This window comes from Lagopus leucura, unplaced genomic scaffold, assembly GCF_019238085.1.
Source record: "Lagopus leucura isolate 7727_CA_CO unplaced genomic scaffold, USGS_WTPT01 Super-Scaffold_100002, whole genome shotgun sequence".
In the NCBI taxonomy this organism is placed as follows: Eukaryota; Metazoa; Chordata; class Aves; order Galliformes; family Phasianidae; genus Lagopus; species Lagopus leucura.
The window spans coordinates 61335195-61348681 of NW_024962263.1; positions in this window are offsets into that span (position 1 = coordinate 61335195).

Below are 13487 nucleotides of genomic sequence, written 5' to 3' on the forward strand. Positions count from 1 at the left end.
TTCTTCCTGATACATAATCTAAATCTACCTTCTTTTGGTTTTAAACTGTCATCTCTTTTCTGGTCACTACAATACCTGATAAAGTGTGTTTCCCCATCTTTCCTCTAAGTCCCCTTCAAATATTTGAAGGCTACAAGGAGGTTTCTCCTGCAGAAGCTGGCAGCCCTTGACTTGGACAGGTACACTCTTGGTTGGATAAAGAACTGGCTGGAGGGCTGGGCTCAGAGAGTGGTAGTGAATGGAGCTAAGTCCAGCCGGCGACCAGTCATGGGTGGTATTCCCCAGAGGTCAGTGCTAGGGCCTGTCCTCTTCAATATCTTCATTGATGACTTGGATGAGGGCACTGAGTGCAACCTCAATTTTCTGACACCAAGTTGGCTGGAAGTGTCTATCTGGCTGGGGGTAGCGAGACCCTACAGAGGGATCTGGACAGGCTGGATGGCTGGGCTGAAGCCAACGGGATGAGTTTCAACAAGGCCAAATGCTGGGTGCCACACTTTGGCCACAACCCCAGGCAATGCTACAGGCTTGGGGCAGAGTGGCTGGAAGACTGCATAGAGGAAATGGACCTTGGTGGTATTGATTGATGCTCGGTTGGACATGAGCCAGCAGTGTGCCCGGGTGGCCAAGAAGGTCAGTGGCATCCTGACTTGCATCAGGAACGGTGTTGCCAGCAGGAACAGGGCAGTGATTGTCCCCCTGTACTCAGCTCTGGTAAGGCTGCACCTTGAGTACTGTGTTCAGTTTCGGGCCCCTCACTGCAAGAAAGACACTGAGGCCCTGGACTGGGTTCAAAGAAGGGCAACAAGACTGGTGAGGGGTCTGGAGCACAGGCCTTATGAGGAGCGGCTGAAGGAGCTGGGAATGTTCAGTCTGAAGAAGAGGAGGCTCAGGGGAGACCTTATTGCTCTCTACAACTACCTGAAGGGAGGTTGTGGTGAGCTGGGGGTCGGCCTCTTCTCTTGCGTAACTGGTGATAGAACTAGGGGGCTTCAAGATGCACCAGGGAACATTTAAGCTGGACATTAGGAAATACTACTTCTATGAAAGAGTGGTCAGGCACTGGAATGGGCTGCCCAGGGAGGTGGTGGATTTACCGACCCTGGAGGTGTTCAAGGAACATTTGGACGTTGTGCTGAGGGACATGGTTTGGTGAGGACTATTGGTGATAGGTGGACTGGATGATCTTGTAGGTCTTTTCCAACGTTGGTATTTCTGTGATTCTGTGATTCTGTGAAGTCTCCCAAAAACTTATCTACTCTAGACTAAATAACCTCAGCTCTCACCCTTCTTCATAGGAGAGATATTCCTCTGTTCATCTTTTTCTCCCTCCTCTAGCTCTGCTCCAACAAGTTCATGTCTTATGCTACATGCCCCAGAGCTGAATACAATACTCCAGATGGTTTCTCACAGAACAGAATATACATGGAAAACAAATTTATAAAGCCACATTTTCAATTAATTCTTTCATAAATCTGTGCTGTTTTGCAAATGTATATTTTTTTTTATATTTTCCCTGATGTAGAGCCAGTAGATTTCTTCTTTCCCTTTATATCCCAAACAAAGAATAAACTACTTTTTCTAAACCTTTAAGTCATTGTGCTAACAGGTTTCTTCCTCTTCTGTCTGGTTTGTAATACAAAAAGAAAGGAGACATAGTCTTGATCAAGGCTAGTGTTGATCATTACTTCCTTCTGGTTCCTTATTCTTTTGTGATAAATCCAAGTATTCCAATTAATCATGATGTCTATTTGGAAACGTCTAAAAATTGAAAATTTAAGCTTGAATACAAAGAAGATTAAGGAAAAATAACTTCAAAATTTCTTCCATACAAAAAAAAAATAATAATAATTAAAAATAAAAATTAAAATACATACTTGATTTCCAATCAAAATTATAAATATTTATGATAGAGTAAGAAAATAAAAGAGGAGTGTAATATAAACACCTATGCAATGAAAGAGACTTGCAGTCTTTTCTTACAAGATGGAAGGAGGTAAATCATTCTCGTTCAATGTCATCGTATCTAAATAGCTTCTGAAGAAGATGAGATCATCTAATCAAGATGAGAGAACAAAAGTTACATCTAAAAAGCGTTCTGACAACGATTATCTCTGTTCCTTAAAGTTGCTGAGGAGCTATAATTGCTACTGAACACTATTTGGCAGTTCATCCCAACTAAGAATCAGTCAAAGGTATCGCATTAGCACTAGACTTACTGGCAGTGATGACAGGGTTGTCAGCTCCTCACTCACACTGCTGTACAGGTCACACCACAGCAATATGGCCTATCACCAGCACATCACTCTTCATTGCAACCACTGATAATTCTGGGCCTTTCTACTTGCAACAGTGATTATCATTGGTATCTTAACAGAGAGAGGTGTTCTCCATAGGGAAAACAGCAGGAAGTGCTGTTGAAGATTTCACTTTAAGCAGTCTGATCTAGGGATGGTTCCATCTGAAGTGTAGGCACTGTGCTCTGAGTTTAGAGATGAAAGCCTAGATATCCACATTAAAAAAAAACAAAAAAAACCTGAATAACCCTGGTTGGTCTCTGTAATAAATTTTATTATAACAAGAAAGTGCTCTGAATAGTTGAGAACATTGTGTTTTATAAGGCTCAGCAGCTCTGTGGGATTTGGCCACACACAAAAAAAACTCTTCCGCTGTTTTGTTAGCGAGTAACACTAAGAAGCACTTGCTGTTTCAGATTTAGAATCCCAGATTTCCAATTCATGGAAATGTAGTGAGAAAGACTGCATGGGCAGATGTGTCTCTGGAAGTGAAAAAAAGCCTCACAAAGTTAAAAAAAAGATCATGATTGGTTGAAGAAAAATATTTTAAAAGAATACATAATGTGTACTACAGTCTTTTAAGGGAATTAAGTAGAACAAGGAAGGAAATAAGGTCTGGATAAATCTGGTACCATCATCAATTCCATGAAGACATGAAAACCTCTAGAGTGAAAGTAAGAAATTACACAACCTTGCTGAGGAACGTTTGTTTGTGGTCTAAGCTTTTGCTTTTTCATTTCAAACATAGGGTTTAAGTTGGTACAGCTGATTAGTTTACATTTATTTTTATTGAGCAGGTCCTGGTGCATAACCTTGCAGCTTACCATGTCTTCTCATGCACTCAGACAGAATGCTGGCTGTCATTGGGGCTGCTGTGCAGGGAGGCCTGAGTTCATACTGCATCCCTGCTCAAGTACCCTGCCTCTAAGTATTATTTAAAAGCGTTTCTTGTCACTGGGCACTAGCACCATGGAAATGAAATGGCACTCTTCATATAGTCTATGGCAGTGTTTTCTGTCACCATTCCATTCATCATAGGGGCACAGTAGTGGCACAGTTGAATCTGCCAGTTGCATCATCTGACCACTTATCGTGGAAAAGCTCTACGAGCTCCCCCATTTTGGAAACATCACAGGACAGGAAACACAGTGCAAATGCTTAGCCAGGAGTCACAGTCACTCTGTGATAACACCAGCAGCTGATCCAGCATGTTAACTCATACTTCATTTTATGCTTCTCATAGACCAACTGATGCAAGGTAAAAGCACAGTTAAATTGTAGTTCAGTTGTGTACAGAGTCAGCATTTGAATTTGATACAAATGTGGAGAAAAGGGGTGTTGGAACTGATGATGTACCCACCTGTTACATCCATAAGAGATAGGGGCTGAAGTCAAACCAGTTATCTGCAGAGCCCTTGTGTCTCCTCTTAGAATGGTACCTGTTTCCTGTCTGTTTGGAATAAAGCCAAACAGGCTGGGTTACAGCTGCCATCTAGTTATATGTGTGTCAAATTCATAAAAATCTGATTTTGAGAGCACATAAAAACTTTGTTTTTTAGCCTATGCATTTTACTGCTTAAATGCAGCTTTGTTATACTTCAAACAGCAAAAGGTTTTTTACCCCCCCTTTTTTTTTACCCCCTCACAACTAAATGAATTTTCATGAATATGACTGCACAACAAAGCATCCCATTTTTCAGTTGCCTTTCTTTTGTAATTTAAATAATGCAAGCATATGAACATAGAGATTTTGCATTAAGAGGCAAAGGTAATCTCACCAATAGAATTTTTCAATACATTTCCAACATCATATGTTCCAAGATATAATTAAGATTACCACGGCCCGAGACTAATTTTCTGTGGTTTCCAAAAAATGGAGGAGATAGCAATTGTAACAGAGGACAAAAAATTTTCCATATAAATTTTTCATTGTCATATTAGATTTTTTAATGAGCATTAGTCTTGATCAGAAATGTAATAATAGGGAACAATACTGTAAAATATGTGGACAGATGTATTACAGAATAACAAACTTTAATTTATTTCCTGTGAAGTACACTCTCTTGCAACACGAACACTTATATCGATTTTTATCTCAACAGCAAAATCACAATTTAACTGTAGAATGATCTGTCATCTATTTTAGCTCAATTTTTCGCAGGTTGATTAATATTGCATCATATGAGTAAATACATAAAGGCTTATATTCTATGCCTGTGACACTGTGCTTGTTCAGAGACTGACAGCCTGAGGTGATGCTCATTAACCAACAAGTAATTTCAAAATAAAAATAGGAATAGAGTCCTTCTGGAGGGCAGAAGAGGAATCCATATCTCTCTGAGTGTGAGGAAAACACTGATGGAGATTTCAGCTTTAGACTTGCAGAAGAAAACACCTACTTAAGGAGAACTTTGCATTTAAAAAAAATAAGGGAATTGGTGAGAAAAAAATTGCTTATAAAGATTTAGTGCTGTTAGAATCAAGGGAACTCGGAGAAGGTAGATAAAAGAAAGCTTGATGAGCATGGACGGAGATTCAGCCAAGGAACTAAGACAGCACTGTTGCCTTTTTCACTGTATCTCTTCTCAAAATATACGAATATCACAGAATCGTAGAATCATAGAATGGTTTTGGTTGGAAGGGACCTTTAAGATCATCTAGTTCCAACTTCTGTGCTATAGGCAGAGACACCTCCCTCTAGACTCTCAAAGCCCCATCCAGCCTGGTCTTCCATGCAGGGAGCATCTACAACCTCACTGGGCAACCTATTCCAGTGTCTCATCACTCTCACAGTAAATAATGTCTTCCTAATATCTAAACCTAGGGTAGGTTTAAACCTACCCTGTTCCAGTTTAAAACAATTTCCCCTTGTCCTGTTGCTACCTGCCCTTATAAAAAGTCCCTCTCTAGCTTTCCTGTTGGCCTCCTTCAGGTACTGGAAGGCCTCTATAAGGTCACCTTGGAGTCTTCTCTTTTCCAGTCTGAAGATCCTCAACTCTCTCAGACTGTCTTCATAGCGAAGATGCTCTAGCCCTTTGATAATCTTTGTGGCCCTCCGCTGGGCCTGCTCCAACAGTTCCATGTTCTTCTTGTGCTGGAGGCCCCTGAACTTGGTACTGTTACAGATGGAATCTCACAAGAACAGAGTGCAGGGGCAGAATCATCTCCTTGACCTGCTGGTCACACTCCTCTTGATGCAACCCAGAATATGGTTGACCTTCCGGGCTGCAAGAGCACATTGCTGGCTCATGTTAAGTCTTTCATCAACGAACATCCCCAAACCCTTCTCCTCAGGGCTGCTCTCAAACGATTCTTTGCTTGGGATTCTTTGTTTGGGATTTTTTGTTTGGGAGTTCCCTGATCCAGGTGCGCTTGTAATATGGGAAAAAGAATCCTTTTATTTTTTGTGGTTAGCTTGAACTTCAAGCTATCAAGGTTAGAGAGAACCTCCTTAAACTTACTCACATGAAAAACAGAAGGGAAATTATTTTCACCTCCAAGTAATTGTTTATTGTTGTCCACTTTTTTTTTTTTTCTTTTATACAAGTCAATATTTCTGATAATTATTATTCTGCTTCCATATTTTGAATACTTCGAATTTACCACTGTAAATGCCATCTTCGTGTTCTCCCCAGTGGGAGTGTGAGGAATGAAGACATTAGAAAGCAAAAAAAACCCCGAAACAATGGGAATGCTGAGACCAAAGAAAACATTTCCAACATCACACTGAATAGACTCAAGGGATCTACTTCAACTAAAGCATATTAATAGAGCTATTTGCTCAAATTACTGTCTTCAGCCCTAATAATATATTTGCTAGTGATAAAGGTTCTTTAGTGTAATAACTATTAATTGCATTACTCTGTCTTCTCTCTCACCTGAATCTTATCTTTCCCAGAGTAAGAGTCCTTACTATTTACAGCTTAATTTATATTGAATCTTGTGCCTAAGTATCCTTGAAACCATCAAGCCTACAGCACTTGCATTGTCAATCTGCTAGTCTGGTTTCATATGAGTTCAGTCTGAGTTTCCTTGGGCAAAAAAAGCACCTACTAGAATAAGTAGGAAAGGCAAGATAAAGCAGCAGATTTAGAGGGATGCAGCATATCTTGTCATTTCTGTTACTCACTGCCGCTGAACTCACTGCCTACCATTTATGACCTCTGAACAAGTTAGTAGCTGCATGGTAGTTCTTCATGTCACAGGAGGACATAAGATGACACAGTGTACTGACCAATGTAGAAGACTGGTCTTTGTACTGCCAATCTTCTTCTCTGTGCAGTCTACATCTAGACTGGTATAGGGAGTGTTTGGAAGGATATGAGCAGTGAAGTTATTTCATGAAATTCCTTTGCTTTAAAAGAAAATGCATGAGTTATCCTTTACCTCTTTGCACCTTCTTTCATTCATAAACACTAAAAATTTAACATATGGACCAGATCCTTTGTTGGTACATTTCACTTTCTCTACTACACATCTTACTAAAATCAGCTTTTAGTAGTGCTCATTTTCTAATACTACTCAGTTTTATTACAGTTAGTTTAAGGTTTTAGTCTAAAACTGTGACATGATTGTGTAACGGTAATGAGGAATACCAATATTGCTACAAATAAAATATCAAAAAAAAACCCCAGTGTGTATGTTAAAATGCTCTAAAGCATCTCCTCTCTGAAATTCCATAATTTGGGTGCAATTTGGCTAATCCCCAGAAAACAAAAGCCAATTCACCAATTTAAACCTCATTATTTCCTGTCACTTTGCTTTAACCTACAACTAGCATGTGAAACAAAACTGTGCCCATTGTCCACTGTAATTTGCTTTATATATGGAGGCACTGAGAATTATTTCTTGACCTTTGAAGTAGAGTGTCAAGCTCCTTTAATATTCTTTCATTTCATATGATGACGAATACAACTGAGATTGCTCACTCAGCGCCACGTGTCTTGTATCCTCTGAGGTAATGAGGCTAAGTGGTGCAGATGACCCCAAAAGAGTGAAGGAAGCAGCAGTGTCTGCTCCAGCATGTCTGCAGGGCTTCTTCACCCTGTAACTGGAGTAGAGTCATATTCTGCTTTTTCTGTGGTGTAAAGACAGTTCAGCCTCTGCTAATGCTGCTCCTTGCTACTCCACTGAAGTGATCCTTATATATGAATTAGTTATTTTGCTTTTTCATATGAAAAATATTACAATGCAATATTATGATATGATACAAAACATTACAGAAGAAAAAAGCAGCAAAAAAATCTTAGCACATGTGATTTGGAGTTTGATCACATTATAGAATAGAAGTTATAGAAGTAAGTTATAGAAGTAAGTAGACTTGAGGAAAGATAGCAAGGGTCCAATTATCTCTGTTCATGAAGAAACATAGAGTTATCTGGGTATCACTTATTAATGTATTCTACTCTGGTAGAGCTTTTCAGGTTGCTAAGATATTTGAGATACAATCTGGGATGATGCTTAACACTCTGAGCAAATGCAACACGGCAGTTAGGTAATGCTTAGCCTCAGAAACATGTCTGACTTCACTCGAGCTACTCATGGATTTAAATTGGTCCCTGCTGCACAGGGTCAGGCTGCATACTATTGCATACCACCCTGCAGAAGAGGCAGTGTTGCAGGGCATCATGCAAATTACTTCTGTTTCAGCTGCAGCATTAAAAATAAATAAATAAATTCAGCAAAATAGTTGCTCTCATCTATTCACAGGAAGCAATGTGAGAAGACAACTTGCAGGCTGAGCTCAATGTCTTGAATGAAAGGAAAAGACTGCCCCATCTCCTCATTATTTTGAATACAAAGTAAAGTACAGATGGAAAATTACGATTTTTATCTCTGGACATTGGTGAGAGAGTTTTGAAGGAAGCAAGTTTTTCTTTTCCGCTTTTTAGGAAGTGTTGATGGAATTGGCTAGAAGTGACTGTTCAGCCATCAGCTGGGTGAAAACATTTCTCCTACCACTAAGCTACAATTGCAAGCAGAGTTGCACTCACAGCCTCACAGCAAGATTGGTGACTCAACTGACTATGAAAGGCTGTTCTGGCTTGTAACACCCTTGGACACAATACCTTTCAAAATGAATCTAATGAAGGGAACTTTGCACTAAAACTATTAAAAATATGAACTCTGGCACCAATATTGAAAGATACTTTGGCACCCAACTACTACTGAAATCAATGGAAGTTGGGTAGCTAAATCGTAATAATGTGCCAGTGTATCTCTGAGGATCCGTGCGTTTGATCTCCAAATCTGTCAGTTCAGCTCATTATGAGCTCTACATTCTCTTTAAAAAATACACAAGGAATGAATTAAGGATAAGATTAATTAATAGTGGCATTAACTGCAGTAAAGCAAAGAGACAGATTGTGCTGACAGAGAAAGTAGAAAGCATAATGGATTTAATGGCATGTGTTCTAATGGGAAAAAATAACCTACTGCATGAAACTGTCATATCTGAAAAAAAAAATGCAGCTGCCATTTACAGTTCATAGAGGAACAAAAAGGTTTAAACACAGGCAGTATATAAATCACTGAAAAGAATAAGCTGAGATCTTTATAGTAGTAGTGATATATATTTCCTTATGGAGGACCTAGACAATTTTTGTGTCTATGCAGTCTCTTTCTGGATTAAGGGGCTGGCCTGTGTAAAACATGCAGTGCTGGAGAGGGATGCATCCTGAATGGAGACAGTCCCTCTGAGGAAATATCCACTGAAGAACAGTCATGAAGATTCTTGTCTTCATTTTCTACTGACTAATGCAAGGAACATGCCCTATAGCATACTACCTGCCTTGGTTATCATTTAAGGTATGTCCTCTAACAGGCTAGAGACAGAGCCTAGGGGTTGTCAAGACAGTCAAACAAGATTGAGAATTTTACCAGTGGACAGTAAGCCGGAAACTTAAACATGCCCACTCCAAATACCTCCCATGTAGAAATTTGCATTAATGTTAACCTTTGCAAATTCTGCAAAAGGCAGAAAAATATGTTGTGCCCTTCCCTTGACCAAGCTGTGAATCTCCATAAAGAAAATCATCAGGGTCTGAGCTACTGAGGCTATGATGCTTCCGAGTGTGTGCACAATTAAATATTCTGAACCTTTTCTAGGAGACTTTGATGTTTAGAAGAGCAGAATTTTGGGGATTACAGTTGGGACCTGAGTCCCTCCATGGTCCAGCAAAATAATGTTGCCTTTGAAACACCTGTGGCCTTCCACTGACATGCCAGCAGTCATACTACAAACATTATACCTGTGTCAGTATAACAGTAAGCTCAAAGATGTAATTAACTGTCACTGCCCAACTGTTTTCAGACCTAGCATTTCCAGGTATTTCCGTGCTAACTTGGTATCTTTCACATGTGCTCTACTGTGCAGGGCAAACATGGATTTCTGCTGAATCTCTTTACAGGCCCAGTTTTCAATGGCTTCTTCAGAGGATTCTTTGCTACTTCTCTGAGCTTGAATTCTTAAATGATTCAAGTGATTACAGAAGCAGACATGAAAGTTGAAGCAAATATATATACAAATTAACTATAAGAGAATATGATGACTGCTATACTGATTTAAAGTCAAGTTGATAAAGGATGCCAAATATGATGCCAGTCATGTCTTTACCTGGGAATGACGTGGTAAATGCTGTGAGACTTAAGAGGGGAGAGGGTTTCACCCTAGGTACTTAGAAGTGGTCAGTTGATACCTGTAGGAGCAGTTTCAAAGTCTAACATGCTGTATGTCCCAGCTTGCTGCTGACATTCAAATTGCAGTTATTCTGCCTGTCCAAAGGTTCAGGGGGACAGGTGGGAGTGCAAGCAAACAAACAAACAAGGAAGCCTTCGTAAAGATATTAAGATCAACAATTCCAGTTCTACATTCTCACAGCAGCTAAAGGAGTGGCTAAGGAATGAAGTGCTGATACAGATCTCCAGGTATGGCTATGTGCACAGTGCAATTTCATATCATCGTAGAATATCCCGAGTTGGAAGAGACTCACAAGGATCATCAAGTCCACCTTCTGGCTGCACATAAGACCACCTGAGAATCAGACTATATGCCTGAGAGCATTGTGTGTTCTTTGAACTCTGACAGCTTGGAGCCATGAACATTGCCATGGGGAGCCTGTTCCAGTGCCTGACCGCCTGCCAGTGAGGAACCCTTTGGAAGGGAGGGAGAAAATACAAAGGAAGAGGAACTCTCATCAAAGCCCTGCCCTCATTCTGGGACTGCCACGTGCAGGGCCAGCTCTCAAGCATAGGTCAGAGCATCCCTGAGGCTACCTTGCTAAGTAGACATATCCCTCTACAAGTACAAGCTTACTTCCAAAAGAATGTTATCCACTGCTGCGTTCAATTTAGTTTTAAGTGATTCATGTTCTAATTGAACTTTCACTACTTACCTGCTGAAATATAATTTGACTTCCCTGTTATGGAACGTAATCTTGTTCCTGTCCTGTTAATTGCCATTTGCATTGTTGATACTCACCACCAAAAAATAAGTGGCTGCAGAATGATTCCATCTGATCAAATCTTCTATATGAAAATTATCAGGTAAATATAGTGCTGCAGTTCATTTTCTTCAAGCAGCAAACGTAAGAAATGCTTCAGGGCACTAATGCAAATAGGCAGAACATAACATAAGCTGGGAACAATTCTTCACAGCTAGTAACTTGTTCAAATGCTCTAGATCAGGCTAGTAACAGATAAATTGCAAACAATGGCATATGATCTTCATAAGATTTTTTGAACCTCAGAATACTTGAAAGATGAGGTAGCAAAAGAATCATAAGGTGATTTAAAGGCTCCCTATCTAAATTTCTCTGGAAATATTCCACTGACTTCTTGGCCTAAGCATACTCTAATTGAAAGAAACCCCTCTTTCCTGACAATTTTTTTTTTTTTCTTTTTCTTCTTTTCTGGTGGTAGCTAATGCATCTTAAAGCATTTTCTTTTATTTGAGCAATGCTACTTTACAAGTATTCATCTGTGCCACAAAAATGTTTGGCATAGATCCTTTCCTTTCTGGTACTTATTTATGTATCCTAGAGGATATGTTTGTATTGTATCCAGTAATGATAAAGTGTGGTAGTCAGACAGTAGTGGTGAGTTGCACAGACTAGTTGGAAGCCAGTAATGAGTGAAGTACCCCCAGGGCCCAATACTTGCTCTAGTCCTGTTTAACATCTTCACAGATGATCTGGACAATAGAGCAGAGTGCACCCTCAGTAAATTCACAGGTGACAAAGAACTGAAGGAGAAAAATTGATTCACCAGAGGTTCATGCTGTCATGCAGAGGAAACTTGATAGGCTGGAGAGGTGGGCTGATGAAAATCCCATGAAGGTAAGCAAGGAGAATTGCAAAGTCCTACACCTGGAGAGGAACAACTTCAGGCACCAGGACATTCTGCTAAAAAGCAGGTCCTGAACAGGACCTGGGTGTCCTTTTGGACACCAAGATGAACATGAAGCAGCAATATGTCCTCACCACTATGAAAGCTAACACTATTCTTGGCAAACCAGTAACTGAAGAGATGTGATCCTTTCCCTCTTCTCAGCCCTGGTGAGCCCACACCAGGAGTACTGTGTCTTATTCTGGTTTCCTGAGTATAAGAGAAATGTGGGCATATTGCAAAAAGTCCAGTGGGGGGCTACCAAGATGATCAAGAGATAAGAGCATCTTTCCTATGAGGAAAGGCTGACAAAACTCGGACTGTTCAAACTGAAGAAGTGAAGACTTAGGAGGGATCTTATCAGTGTCCATAAATGCCTGAAGGGAGGGCATCAAGAAGCTGGAGCCAGGCTCTGCTCAATAATACAAGAAGCAATGGAGATAAACTGAAACTCAAGAGAATCTGCCATCAGGAAATAGTTATTTACTGTGTAGGCTACAGAGCACTGGCATAGGCTGGCTGCTCAGAGGCTACAGAGTCATAGAAGATCTTCAAAAAGCTGTTTGGATATGATCCTGGGATCCTTGCTCTGAGTGTTTTTGCTTGAGAAGAGTCTGGAACAGCTGGATTCAGAGATCCCTGCTAACCTCAGCCATTCTCTGATCCTGTGAAACTTTATAAACCATATTAAGACTCATTGACCTATTAATCCTATAAGTCACGGTGAAAACAGAATAAAACAAAACAAATATACCAACAAAACACCAATTAAATGCAGAATTCTGAATCAGTTTGAATTCTCATAATTTTATTATAAAGTACATCACCTTCACAAAATAAAATCGTACATTGAAGAACAGACTCAGTAGAATCTAACTGAATATTTCAAAAAAGATTTAAAGCTGGGATTAAGTGATCTGATGAATCAAAGCTTTATCTATTAAAGCATGCAAATGAAATACTGGAAAAGTAGAAATATATTTTGTCTTCCAAAAACTTTTTTGGTCTATTAACTCAAAAAATTGGAAGTTGAAGATAAAGTCTTTCAATAAGAGATGTAGGAATGAACAAGTGATTTTCCACACAGATAGAAAAACAAGTAAAATGCCCTAAAATTATATGACATTATTCATGCTTTTTGGTGATTTAAAAATAAGAACAGAGTAGAGGAAGAAAAATGCCACCTGTGGTAGTAAAAATAAAAATTCTCTGCAAGTGGAAAGTGCCCACAAGAGCAGGATATTTTTTCTTCTGTGAAGACATTTATCTTCTATCTCTCCTCCATATGATAGTTACTTTTCAAATCTAGTACTCAGGATGTTCCTCAGCCACCAGTCTTGCTTGCCGGCAGCTGGAGGAAGCTGGCCAAAGATTGCTTCCAGAGAGGAAGTGGCCAAAGAGACCAAGCGGGAGCCCAGCACCTAGAGGAGCTCTGCTGCTATGCTCAATCTTTCTTGCTTGAAACTTTTCTTAATGTATTCCTAAAAAGTGCTTGCAATAGAAATTATGGACGTCCAGAACCTGCAGAACACATACAACCCACACTGCTAGTCAGAGTGTTTTTTTCTCTAATTTTGCTTGTAAGTTTAATGTCACTTTGACAGTTTCTTTTTTATATATATATTTGCTCCCAGACCAAAGATAAAATGGTGATTTTTAAATTTGCTGCTTTGATCTTTGACTTATTCATAAAAGAATGTCAGGTGGATATTAATAACTTTTTTTTTTAATGTTACAATTCAAGCACTTCATGAGAACTCCACTGGCCAGAGATTTGTATAGGAGATGAATAAGGAATCCAAATCC